Below are 14,299 nucleotides of genomic sequence, written 5' to 3'. Positions count from 1 at the left end.
CTGCCACTTTGAGGAGATGTAATTTTCTAGGGATAGGAGCTCCTAGTTTTTCCCTCTAGCTGATGCAAAAGCTATAGAATTTGTTGAGCTCTCTCCTGAGAAGATGTCAAAGACTGATCAAACCTTCTAAGATATTGCCTTCAAAGTGTCACCTATTTACTGTAAGTAGGTACAAAACATGCACTGTTTGGAAAAGCATTGTACTGTGATATCTAAAGTTCCAGCCAAGTGACCAGTGAGGAAGATAGCAATAGATTTCAAGAGGGCATAGACTAGCTGGTGGAGTGGATGAATATTTGGTTGGTGAAATTTAATGTGGAAAAGTGTGAAGTGGTAGGAAGAATGAGGAGTGGCAAAATAAATAAAGGGAGCAGTTCCAAAGGGATGCAGGAATAGAGAGACCAGAGTGTTCTTGTTAATAAGTCTTTGAAGACACCAGTGCAAGTTGATAAAGTGATCTGAAAAAAAAACACACATGCGATCCTGGGCTGTATTGTCCAAAAATAAGCAAGTAATAACCTATCTTCATAAAACATTGACTCAGCCACTGATGGGGAACTGCATCCAATACTGATCACTATCTTTTAGGAAGAATTTGGAGGATATAGAAAAGACTTAATAGAAGGTTTATTGTGAACAAGGGACCTATGTTACAGGGAAAGGCTGAAGAAGTTGGAATTGTTCTCCCTGGAGCTAATAAAATAGAGATGAGATGTAGTAGAGTTGTTCAAAATGAGAGGTCTAGATTGAGTAGACAGACAGAAATTGGTCTCATTGGAGGAAAGGTTAAGAACCACAATAAAGAGGCTTAACCCAATTGGGAAAGGAACCAAAGATAACATTTACAGATTGTTAGCATTCCAAATGCATTGCATTCGCGGTTTTAGAGGCAGATTCATTTGTGCTGTAAAGAAAGGAATTGGATCAGCACTTGGAAGAAAATAATCATTGTAGAGCTACATGGATAGGATAAAGGAGAGGGAGTAGGATAGGTGTCTTGCAGAGAGATGGTCTGGCTTTGAAGGGCTGAATGGCCTTCTTCTTTGCTGATATCGGTCTACAATTCTGGATGACACTTTGTGCCAGTCCATGGATAAGTTACAGAATTTGAATTTGAATTAGCATTTGAATTTTAATCTAGTATTTGAAACATTTTTCCAAACCAGCAGCAGTCCAACATGAATATCTTTCAATCATCTGAAAGGGTGCTTATTACAGCAGCATCAAAGTGAGACCAACTTTATGTTAATCTGAAAGTTACATCCTAAACTGGAAAAACATGAGTATTGCCTTGATATCAAATGCTATCAAAACATTTCCTTGACGTTTATTCCCATGATTTATAGATGCAAGAGTCTACTGACTGCAAAATTGCCTAAACTGTACACCGCCATTTGCAAATTATTAAAATAAGCCCACGTTAAAAAATAATGCGAGGTCTGCTGTACTGGACACTTATTTCCCTGTGCTGAGATATTTCATTCAAATTTCAATGTTTATATTATTATCATTATCATAATAATATTATTATTACATTCATAATCCTACCATATAAAGCTCTGAGCACTCACTTGCCAATGTTAAGCTCTCAGGACTAACTCTCTCTGGAATCTACAGCTAACTTTTTGCACCAAAAAGAACCTGCATGAATGCGGAAGTCAAATCTCAAGAGGGCAAGACCACAAATCCTAATTGTCAATTAACACCAGCTACTTTACAACATTCTGAACTCATCAATAACGGCTTTTCTTTTTCAGGAAATATCCATTAGCAACAACATTCAAGTGACAGAGTGATTAAAATGGTTAATCTGTTTGTTTTACCTATAAAACAATCAGATACTAGAAGGACATTGGTGCAATGAAGCAGCAGCTTCATTTTCAGATACCTGAACCTAGACTGGACTTGAATGATTATTGACAGGTTCAGACTGATTCAAATTGAAGTGTACTATTCGCATACAATTTTCAGAGGTCATTTCACAAGCATTTATAGTTTGATATGCAGATTGTTAATTTTACAAATCCTTTTGATGTTCTCTCATAGCTATTAATGCCTCACATTACTAGTTGCCCTTGTTATGATTTGATGTTCTGGATATCACGAGGATGAGAAATGAGCTGCAGAATTGACACCTCATGCTCTTCTACCTTCTGATTTGGCCATTTCCACATCTTCCTGGTTGACTTGCACCACTTCAGCGCATGGGCACTTCATAATGTGAAGCATTCATAACTATAAGAGGTCATCGCAGGGATTTGTTAATACATTAGGAACCTGCTGCCTGTATCTATTCTACTCCCATCAGCCTTGAACTTGCTGATCTATCTGACTTCCAGGATGGACATGATTTAAATTTAATATTGCTTAATGTTCAAATCCTTCGATGGTCTCACAACTCTCTTCCCCTGTAGCTCCCCTGCAGAGTTTGTAACCCTGTGAGATTCTGTGCTACTCCAACGCTGGTCTTTTACACACACATAATCTGTTCCAAATGATCAACTAACTGATGGGAGGTGTTCTTCTCTCAGCCATCAGGAACGTGATGGAAGTTGTCAATGATAATGTTGTCATGCGGCACTTACACACCAACAACCTACTCACCAATAACATTTTTGGCTTTCACCATGAGCACTCAGCTCCAGACCCACAGACCTCATCAGTTTCCCTATAAAGCTTTTTCAGCTGTTTCTTGACCCATTGATCACAAATGGAAAACTTTCAAACTGCAATATTATCATCAGAGAGGCTTGTATTGACCAGGCAGCTTCCACATATCAGACCATCATGAGAATCAGAATCAGGTTTATTATCACTGACATACGTTGTGAAATTTATTGTTTTGCAGCAGCAGTACAGTGCAAAGACATAAAATTACTATAAATTACAAAATAAATAAATAGTGCACAAAAAGGAATAATGAAGTAGTGTTCTTGGACCGTTCAGAAATCTGATGGCAGAGGGGAAGAAACTGTTCCAAAATCATTGAGTGTGGGTCTTCAGGCTCCTGTACCTCCTCCCTGATGGTAGTAACAAGAAGAGGACATGTCCCAGATGGTGAGGGTCCTTAGTGATGGATGCCACCTTCTTGAAGTACCGCCTGCTGAAGATGTCCTCCATGGTGGGGAGGGTTGTGCCCGTGATGGAGCTGGCTGAGTCTACAACTCTCTGCAGCCCCTTGCAATCCTCTGCAATGGAGCCTCCATACCAGGCTGTGATGCAACCAATCAGAATCTTCTCCATCGTACATCTATAGAAATTTGTAAAAATCTTTGGTGATATACCAAATCTCCTCAAACTCCTAACAAAGTAGAGCTGCTGGCATGTCTTCTTCATGATTACATCAATGTACTGGGCTCAGGATAGATCCTCCAAGACGTTGACACCCAGGAACTTGAAGGTGCTCACCCTTTCCACCGCTGACCCCTCAATGAGGACTGGTGTGTGTTCTCCCGACTTTCCCTTCCTGAAGTCCACAATCAATTTCTTGGTCTTGCTGATGCTGAGCGTGAGGTTGTTGCAACACCACTCAACTAGCCGATCTGTCTCTCTCCTGTACCCCTTGTCATCACCATCTGAGTTTTTACTATCAGCGAACTTATAGATGGCGTTTGAGCTTGAATTTTTAGATGGCATTTCAGCTGTGCTTAGCCACATAGTCATAAGTGTAGAGAGAGTAGAGCAGTGGGCTAAGCACGCATCCTTGATGTGCACCTGTGTTGATTGTCAGTGAGGAGGGAGATATTATTACTGATCCGCACTGACTACAGTCTCCCGATAAGGAAGTTGAGGATCCAGTTGCAGAGGCCCAGATTTTGAAGCTTGTTGATTAATACTGAGGGGATCGTGGTGTTGAATACCGAGCTGTAATCGATATATAGCAGCCTGACGTATATTTTGCTGTTGTCTAGGTGTTCCAAAGCCGACTGGAGAGCCAGTGAGATTGCGTCTGCTGTAGATCTGTTGTGGCGGTAGGCAAGTTGCAGCAGGTCCAGGTCCTTGCTCATGCAGGATTTAATTCTGGCCGTAACCAACCTCTCAAAGCACTCCATCACAGTAGATGTGAGTGCTACCAGGTGATAGTCATTGAGGCAGCTCACCCTGCTCTTCTTGGGTACTGGTATGATTGCTGCCCTTTTGAAGCAGCTGGGAATCTCAGACCACAGCAGTGAGGGGTTGAAGATGTCCTTGAACACTCCAACTAGTTGGTTGGCACAGATTTTCAGTACCCTGCCAGATAACCGTTGGGGCCTGACACCTGGTGAAGGTTCACCCTCTTGAAGGATGTTTTGACATCGGCTTCTGAGACAAAGATCACAGGGTCGTCGGATGCTGTGGGGTGCATAAAAGGCATTGAGTTTATTGCGAAGTGAAGCATCATTGCCATTTATGCTGTGAGATTTTGCCTTATAGAAAGTAATGGCATGCAAACCCTGCCACAGCTGTCATGCATCCGATTGTGTCTCTAACTTCACATGGAATTGGCCTTTCGCTCTCATGATTGCATTCCGTAGATCGTACCTGGACTTCTTGTAGGATTCTGGTCCGCCAGTCTTGAATGCCACAGATCTAGCCCTCAGCAGACTATGAATCTCATGGTTCATCCAGGGCTTCTAGTTTGGGAAAACTCGGTACGTTCTCAAAGACACACACTCATCCATGTGGGTCTTGATGAAGTTGGTGACGGCTGTGGCAATATTCATTCAGATCCAAAGATGAATCCCTCAATATGGTCCAGTCCACTGATTCAAAGCAGTCCTGTAAACGCTCCTCCGCTCCCCTTGACCACACCTTTGCAGTCCTCACCACTGGTGCTGTGGTCCTCAGTCTCTGCCTATATGACGGGAGTAGAAGTACAGCCAGGTGATTGGACTTGCCAAAGTGTTGCTGCAGAATGGTACAGTAAGTGTTCTCGACGGTGGTGTAATAGTGATCGAGTGTGTTGGCTCCTCTGGTTCTGCAGGTGACATGTTTCTGGTAGTTTGTCAGAGTCTTCTTCAAGCCTGGTTGAAGTCCCCCACGATGATCGGGAAGGCATCAGGGTGCGCTGCCTCGTGGCTGTTGATCACGGTGCTCAGTTCCTCCAGTGCCAGCTTGACATTTGCCGGGGTGGAATGTACACCACCATCAGGATGACAGCAGAGAACTCCCTGGGCAGATAGAACGGATGACACTTGACCGCCAGATGTTCCAGACTGGGGAGCAGGACTGAGACAGAACTGCCACATCTGTGCACCATGAAGAGTTAATCATGAAGCAAATGCCGCCGCCTCTGCCTTTACCTGATGCCGCCATCCAGTCCATATGGTGAAGCCTTCGGGCTGGAGCGCTGTGTCCAGAGTGCTGGGGGTGAGCCGTGTCTCTGTGAAGCAGAGCACACAACAGTCCCTGATGTCCCTCTGGTACTGCGGTCTTGCTCTGAGGTCTTCAGTCTTATTTTCCAGAGACTGTACATTCGTGAAGAGGATGGTGGGGGGGAGGTGGGGGAGGTCCTTAGGGCCCTGTGTTTCAGTTTTACCTGCAGCCCTGCCCTTGCAGCCACCTTTTCTGAGACAATGAAGACATTCCCTGAGCTTCCAGCTCCTGCACTCGCTCCCCGGGTGGTCTGGAGTCGCCAGTCAGCCAGGTCTGAAGATTGTTAGTTCTTTTAAATAGGTTGAAACAATGCTTATTGCAGTCTCTGTGGCTGCAGATTTCAGCTGTAGTAGTTCCAAATGGGAATATTTGACGATTCCCTTGGGAGCTGCACACAAAAAAAGTCACCTCTAGTTGGCACCATTTTTTTTAACTGAGCTGTTCTACAGTTTACCTTACATGTTCAGTTGATCATGTTGCTGGTCTACAATGACGGAAATGTTATTGTCACTGATGCAGACGCATAGTATCCAGAAGGGGCTAAATTCAATAGGCCCAAAACCAGGAGGAGGAATTGAGATGCTGATTAAGCTGCATTCTTTCAGTGTACTGCAGGTAGCCTGGCAACTTTGTAATGCATGCTCTTTTTACAGAACACAGTCCCCATCTAGTGTTGCCCATGCCACTTATAGGGCAGCACAGTGGTACAGCAATTAGTGCTGCTGCGGCACAGTTTGGCTTCGATCCCGACCTCCAATGTTGTCTGTACGGATTTTTCATTTTTTCTCTGAGACTACGTGGGGTACTCCTGTTTCCTCCCATGTCCCAAAGGTGTGCTGGTTGGTAGGTTGACACAAGAGATTCTGCAGATGCTGGAATCTGGAACAACATACACAAAGTACTGGAGGAACTCAGCAGGTCAGGTAGCATCTACGAATGGAAATAAACAGTCGACGTTTCAAGTCGAGACCCTTCATCAGGACTGATAGTCAGGTTGGTAGGTTAATCGGTTACCATAAATTATCCCTTGTGTAGGTGGGTGACAGGAGAATTGGTTTGAGTTGGGAATGCCCTGAGAAATGCTCTGAGAGCCAGGCTGGACGATGGGCCAAAAGGCCTCCAACTCTGTCAATAGAAGGTACAAGAAATATGAGGAAGTGACTTGAGTTATGAACAGCTGGTATCAGTTGAAGCCTTCAGCACTTTTTAAAGCTGGTCTTCTTTATGATTAAAGGGAATGTGCATTGAGGCTGAAGGAGATTCTGGGAAGGATAGCATGAGTGAGGATAATCTGTGGAAGAGTGAACAATGGAGCCATGTTGCTCCACTCAGTGGCCTTGTTACAGGAGAAAAAGAGAGATTTCCCACTTTACAAGTGCCTGGGGCCCTCCGCAGACACACCTAGAAGGCAGCAAAGGTAGTTAGGCCAATAGATCAATCCTAGTGTAACCCTGAGAACCTGGATGAATGTCACAAGTTCAACGATTTTAAGAGTTGTTCAGCAGGCATGTTCTATCTATTGCTCCATGTCACAGAGATTCATCAATTCATCATACCCACATATTACACAACCTTGATCCATTAGGACTCATACCACCACAGACATACAGTACTGCAGAAAGCCTCACTCCCACCATCTGACACCTTGTTTGCTGCCAACGACTTAACCATGACTGGCACATCAGACAAACACTGCACAGTGAACACAATCACCCACATGACCTCTCTCACTCTCTGTCTCCCTCTTCTCCAGAAGAACAGAAATGGAGCAAAAATCAGGTGTAGTAGCATGGAGCTGGAGGCCCAGGCCCTTACCAGCACTGAGTCCAAACCCCACAGAGAAATGTGTTGACTATCACTCTTGCACTAATAACCAACATCCCATTTGCCTTCCTAATCACATGCTGCACCTGTATGTTGGCTCTCAATGTACACAAGTTATTGACACATTGGACATCAATCTCTCACCATTTTAAATAAAATACTCTGCTTTTTCTTGTTTGGTGCACCAAAGAGAATATCTTCAAAATCTTCCACATTTTATCCCATCTGCCATGTTTCTCCCAGCGATGCACTGTCAAACAGCTAGCACGGTTACTGAGGCTCCATCCAAAGGGAGTGGCAGTGGCTCCATGGGGCATGAGCCTTCTGCTCACTCACAGAGTGAGCGCACTCTTGGCACCACAATTACCGCTCCACCAGCATCCTTGCCTGTCAGTCAGCTAGCTCAGAGAGCTTCATGAAGGGAGCGTGCATAATGAGCACAAGGCCTCAAGTGCCAGTACTACTCTCGCTGATCCTCCAAGGCTATATGAAGCCACTTCCATTGAAAATCAGCTGCTTTCCACCAGCTATGTGCGGTCACTGGGTAGTGTGTAGGAGCACATGTATAGGCAGGCACTAGGGGAATGAACAGGATTGAATGTTGTAAGAAATATGGCATAATTTCATTCAAGCACTTTGCTCAGAGCTTCTATTTTCTGGTGGCTTTGTTTTTTTAACATTTTGGTTAATTAGGCACAATGTGCAATGGGGAGGAAAGTAAGGTCTGGGAGTGTTGGTGGATAGGGAGTTGGACACACAGTGGTATAGCAGCCAATGCTACTATTTTCTCATGCTGTCTGTGTGGAGTTTGCATGTTCTCCCTGTGACCATGTGCGTTTCCCCTTAGTGATCCGGTTCACTCCCACATGCCCAAGATGTGCTGGTCGGTCGGTCCTAACTTGCCGCTAGTGTAGGTGGGTGGCAAGAGAATCAGAGGAAGTTGATGGTAATGCCAGAATTTTTAAAAAGTGAGATTCGTGCAGTCAATGGTTGGCATGGACACAATGGGGTGAAGGACCTGTTCCCCTGCTGTACGGCACTACAGACACTATGAATTATGGAAGTGAGGGCTCGTGTTTTACAGTCAGTTGAGTTCATCATGGGCTACTGAGGTAGTAAGGTGATCATCTATGTATCATCCACCGTCACATTCTTCCTGCTCCCACTCCGCAACATTTTCCACGTGACTGGTGACATGGACTCAGCCTCCCATTTGCCTTACCGATGACTGATGGCGCACCCTCTGCTGAGTACTTCAGGGCATCAGCTGAGTAAACCAAGTAGTGGAAACATTGAGGACAACAATCGTCTGCTCTATCACACTTGATATTGCAGCATAACCTTCACTGTATGCATGCTGCACAAAGTGCGAGGGTTCCGCATTGGAGACTCCCATTCCCTCATCTCCTGCTGCGTAGTTCCCAACAGTCTGCATGTTTGCAGGATCGTAGAGGATGCTGCAGACAGCAATGCATTTTCAAAGGTGCTCCACTCTGCAATGCAAGGCTTCTACAGAGCCATTTGGGCAACATGAGCATATTTGGAGGATCCAATGGCCTCACTATGAGGCAGTAGTTAACAGTATGTCTTTTGTTATACACAGGTGGTGCTCCTGTGTGTGGATTGAACAGTGGTCAAGAGCCAGCTGGCTGAGAATACCCCCGAACTCACAGTAACCACTCTTAAAAACAAAAATAAAAGCATAGTCACTGCTTCCTACGATACCAGTCTGCAAACTTCATCTCACACTCCAGCAATACATTCAGGAAGTGGACATCTTCTGTGTTACTGTCAATTTCTGAATTCACAAACTTCACTGCAGCCAATACCAGGGCAGCACCGACTGGAAGCCTACAACACTCACTATTTCATGCACTCATGTTGCTTGCTGTAATCTCCCAAGGAAGGAGGAGGTGAGCCGGCCCCTGGAGCAGGGTGCATTTTTGAACTCTAATGCAACAGTGTGGTGTTAACGTGAAATGACGCAGATGTCCCTGCTCAAGCACGGAACAGCCACAAGTGTGAAAACTGATGGCATTCAAGATCTCAACTGGTCCCTGGTCGATGAGCTCCTGGCCCAGCATTTGTGGCCACTGTATGTGGCATTTCTCAGTTGGGAACCTCATTCTGCAGCAAATTTCTGCAGCATTATCCTTTACTGAGCTGCACGTAGAATTGTTCCTTGAAAATTCTGACTGACTAGGATTCTAGCTGTGAGGTTGTCTCCCCCTATTTCCCCAAAAGGCTGCCCTAGTTTTGCCCTCTACAGTATACTACGTTCCATGAGGACTGTTAACAAAACACGTTTAGGAACAATAGCTTCAAGCTCTGGAGAGACAGTGCTACCTGATTCCAAAAGAGCAAATCAAGCAACACCAAATCTGCAAGTAATATGTGACTCCTTTGAACAGCAAAGATGTGGGTATATCCTTCCTGATATCAGACATTTGATCTTCTGCACCTGTCGAACACATGGAATCAACCACTTCATTGAGGTCCAAATCAGCACTGTACATTTACTGTCGTAATAATCAGCCTATGCTGCCTATTTTCAGTGTGTGAGAGTGTTACACAAGCTAGTGCCCTTCCAAGAGGGGACTCGGCAAGGCTACAGATGTCTAGGTGTGCTCTGAATGTTATATTGGAAGCAAATCAGCACCTCCAGATAGATAATTGTGGTATGTCAAATTTTCTAATTACAACAAAAGATGCACATTTGATCTGGCAAGATTTGTACAGTGTACCACTGTCTCAACAGCATGTTCTACAAGGACTTCTGTAATTCTTTGGTTCTCCCCTTATCTTTGCCCAAGACTGAGGCAATGGGTTCTTGAACCATATTTGAAGGAGATAGTTTTCATTACTGAAGATCAATGCTCAAAAGTTGTCTTCCCTTCAAATCTAGGTGACCTTAAACTGAAAGAATTAAGTTTGCAGGGTATTGACCAGAGTGATGCTCACTGAAAAGCTGCATATTGATCTCCTTACTGCCTCCCACAGGGAAAGTCATTACAAGGGTCCTTCTCCACTGCCTCCACCTAGTGGCCAAAGAGCTGCTTTCCAAATTGCAGTGTAGATCCTGTCTATCAAGAAGCACAGCGAACATGATCTTCACTGCACAACTCCAAGAAAAATGAAGAGAGCAACATCAACCAGTAGATATGACCTTTTTTGACCTTACAAAAACCTGTGAAAAAAGACTATGGTGAATCCTTCCCAACTTTGGCCTTCTTAAGCCTTCTCAAATTTGGAAGCCCATAGAAATTAATCTCCACTGCAGCAGCTACATGATGCTGTGCAAAGTGTAACTCATTCACAGTGAAGTTGTATCGTAGCTTTTCTTTTTTTTTTGCTGTAATATTGTACATTGATGCAATGGAATCCTTTAGGTCACACATCCAAAACAATTGTGTACAAAGTCTAGTTGCCCATGCAGGCAGTATGTATAACCCCCTGCCTTCTGCTTAAAACCAGCTGAACTATTCTGTACAAGTATCACAACAAGGCCCATACTTCCACTAAAGTAAGTACTTAGTCGGCTGTCAAGAGCTTTGTGACATCCTACAATCATGGAACGTGTTAGACATTAATAAATGCTTTCTTCCACTTCCAGATGCATGCAGTTTTAGTCATACTATACATAAAAAGAGTAATCTAAAGCAAGGAATTTCATTAGCTTAGTCCATTGTCTTTGTACAACAACAAAATACAGTGGACACAGGAAATTTAAACAACTAGCAGAAAATGCTGGAACCAAGAAGCATTGTGAGCAGGGAATGGGGGAAGAGAACAAAAGAGAAGGTCTTTGATTGGATGGAGTGATTATATGACAAAAATGACAATGAGGTACAATGAGTTGGTAATTGGACAAATAACAAAGGGCGAGTATGGGTGATGAGGCTCCCTGAAAAAATCGCAAGTCGAGATGTTATTCTGAAACTGGCGAACTCTGCAGTGAGGCTGGAAAGTCCTAAGCTGCTTGACTGAACGATGAGGTGCTGTTTCTTGAGCTTCCACTGAGGTTTTATTGAACAGAGCAGCTGGCAGAAGACTGAGAGGTCATTTTGGGAATATGGTTGCAAATTAAAAGAGGAAGTGCCCAACTCAGGGTCACACCTTGCAGACTGACATATAGTACTCAAGAGAACTTGTCTTGTAGTACAGCATTTTCTGCCTCCTTTACATCCGAGCTGAAATAATTATGATACTGAAACAATTACATAAAAATAGTCAGAACACATCACTATTTCAAATAGTTTAACTAATTGCTACAGTGGCTTCATCATTTATAATTTCCTCACTTGACTGCCTGAGCCTAGTAGGAAACCTGTCAAAGGAAGCTAGAGAAGGCAGGCAGTACCATAAATTAACTTGGATGAAGACATCAGGCTTTACAGCATTCGAAATATTAGCAGCTGCTTTAATCATTGCTCTGCCAGCTTCATCCAGATGTTGAATGATCCATCAAAAAATACTATGTATTAGAACTATTTGCTTTATTTAAGGCTTTAAGTCAATTTTATCATGAAGCCTAGCCAAGGGAAATGAACTGTCAAATTGCTCAAACTGAATAATACTTTAGGGACAAGGACATATTTTTTATGCCTTAAGGAATTATTAACTTAATAAAGGATTAACACAATTTTCACTACATGACCCACATAAGTGTGTTCCTTTCCATTTCCACAATAACCAACCCTGCAGATTCTGAGCAAGATTTCCAACAGGTCCCACAGAACACTGAATATGGCACAATTTTTGTGTAATGGTCCAATCAGTTAGAAAATGACTTGGCACGACCAAATCTTATTATACATGTGAAAAATAGAGATGAGAGAAAAAAAAAATGATTTCATTTGGAACAGAATTTGACTGCAAGGCATTAGAGTTAAGAATATTGTCCTAATTACACAATGTCATCTAATCGCAAAAGTATATTGATAAAACTTAAACAATAAAATGTATGAACATTGATTTGGAGGACAGAGGCCACTTCTACTGTTTTTAAATAAATCAAGAGTAGGGGCACATACTGCTTGTTGGCAATAAAGAACAGAAATATCTCTCAACTGCAGCTTTAAGATTAATCACTGTTCATTGAGGGGGATGATAATTTGTATTTACAATTCCTGGCACATACTTTGTAACCACTGATTATAGGTTGGTTCAGAAGCAGAGGGAAAGTCCTGCTTGCAGAGAAAGATCAAATACCAAAGAGCCAACTCTTAACATTGATGAATATGTTCAAGCAGGGTCCATTGTTCTGGAGGATGTTCCAATGGTGTCAGGTGAGAACAGAAGGAAAAATAAAACCCTAAACTCTGATGTTCCTGTTAACAGTTTTGAGCCCTGTTGAAAACTCTATAAGAAGCTTGCAAAGAGTAACCTACAAAGCCTTTTTCTTTGTCACTAGGCTATTTCTGTGGCTAACAAATAGGGAATATTTGTTTTGAATCTAAATATGGTTACTAAATAGAAAACATAATTAGATTATAATAGACATAACTGAAGTGGGCAGTTAAGATGGGTGCCCATGCAATGCAGCACACTTAAAATTTTACATTCCCCTACTTTCTCCATTGTGATTTCAATAGCTCTTCATATTCAAGTGCAAAAAAACAACTGAAGAACTTCACATTCTGATTTGGAAGTTGCTGTGATCCATGTCAGAGAAAAATCCTGGGAAAATGGGGAGGAGCAGAGTTATTTTTTGAGGACTCTCCCTTCTATGTTACAAAAACTTAGCAATGAATTTATCTCCAGGTAGACTCCAGTGGACTATCCTCCATGGTTCAATAGCCTCCAGTAGGTATAACCCACATCTGATGCTCATACCCTTTTTCTTCCAGGTTACACAAACATTTCTTGACCTGGTCACCAAAGATTACATTTTATTGAAAGCATTCTTATCAGTTAGATTTTGAATGCTAATTACTTATGTATAGCTAAGAGCTCTGGGATCTAAAGTGAGATGTGTATTTGGCACAGAATCCTTCACAATAATACCACTACTGCAATTTAAAAGTCTTCAAGAGCCATGCTATCCTCAGGAGCCAAAATCTTTCACCTACATTACAGGGATGTATTATTGTCATTAGGTAGCAGACTTTTAAAATACTATTGTAAATTATAACTATATATGTAATGTTAGAAAGGATTTCATTTGGAATTGCATGGTTGGCTGGTCTGAAAAGTTAGATCACATGGGATCCAGGGTGACCTTTGTATACAAGATTGGCTTGGTGGAAGGAGTCAGAAGGTGGTAGCAGAGAGTTGTTTTTCCAGATTGGAGGCCTGTGACCAGTGGTGTGCCGCAGGGATTGGGGCTGGTGTTTGCCATATATAATAATGATTTGGATGAGAATGTAGGTGGCAAGATAAATAAGTTTGCAGATGACAACGAAATTGGTGGTGTAGAAGAAAGTGAAGAAGGTTGTCTAAGGTTACAACGGGATCGAGATCAACCGTGAAAGCGGGCAAAGGAATGGCAGGTGGAATTTAACTGAGACAAGTGCGAAATGATGCATTTTGGGAAGTTAAACCAGGGCAAGATATAAACAGTGAATGCAGGGCCCTGGGGAGTGTTGTAGAACAGAGACATTTAGGGATACAAGTATATAGTTCCCTGAAAGCAGCAAAAGGAGAGGTAGACAAGGTGGTGAAGAAGGTGTATGGCACACTTATATTTAATAGGTTGAGGCACTGTGTACAAGAGTTGGTATGTCATATTACAGCTGTACAAGACGTTGGTGAGACTGCAGCTGGAAATATTGTGTGCAGTTCTGGTCACCATACTACAGAAAGAATGTGATTAAGCCAGAGAGGTGCAGAAAGGATTGACGAGGACGTTGCCAGGACTGGATGCCTTGAGTTATAGAATGAGACTAGAAAGGCTGGGGCTGTTTTCCCTGGAGCAAATGAGGCCAAGGGGTGACCTATAAAGGTTTCTAAAATCAAAGATAAGGTAGATGGTCACACTTTTGTTCCCCCCAGGGCAGGGGAGTCTGAAACTGGACAGATTTAAGATCAGAGAGGAAAGATTTAAAGGGGATCTTGGGAGGCAAGTTTTTACACAGAGGGCAGTTGGTATACGGGACGAGCTGCCAGAGGAAGTGGTAGG

The 14,299-nt window shown here is 43.0% G+C and overlaps 1 protein-coding gene across 2 annotated transcripts in view; it reads right to left on the bottom strand.

Moving 5' to 3' along the window:
- The window catches only part of cnksr2a (connector enhancer of kinase suppressor of Ras 2a), a 371,916-nt gene that overhangs the window by 142,903 nt on the left and 214,714 nt on the right, over window positions 1-14,299 (bottom strand). The gene's annotated exons all lie outside the window — the stretch shown is intronic.

This window comes from Pristis pectinata, chromosome 4 (assembly GCF_009764475.1).
Source record: "Pristis pectinata isolate sPriPec2 chromosome 4, sPriPec2.1.pri, whole genome shotgun sequence".
NCBI lineage: Eukaryota > Metazoa > Chordata > Chondrichthyes > Rhinopristiformes > Pristidae > Pristis > Pristis pectinata.
This window is presented reverse-complemented; position numbering and strand designations above follow the sequence as displayed.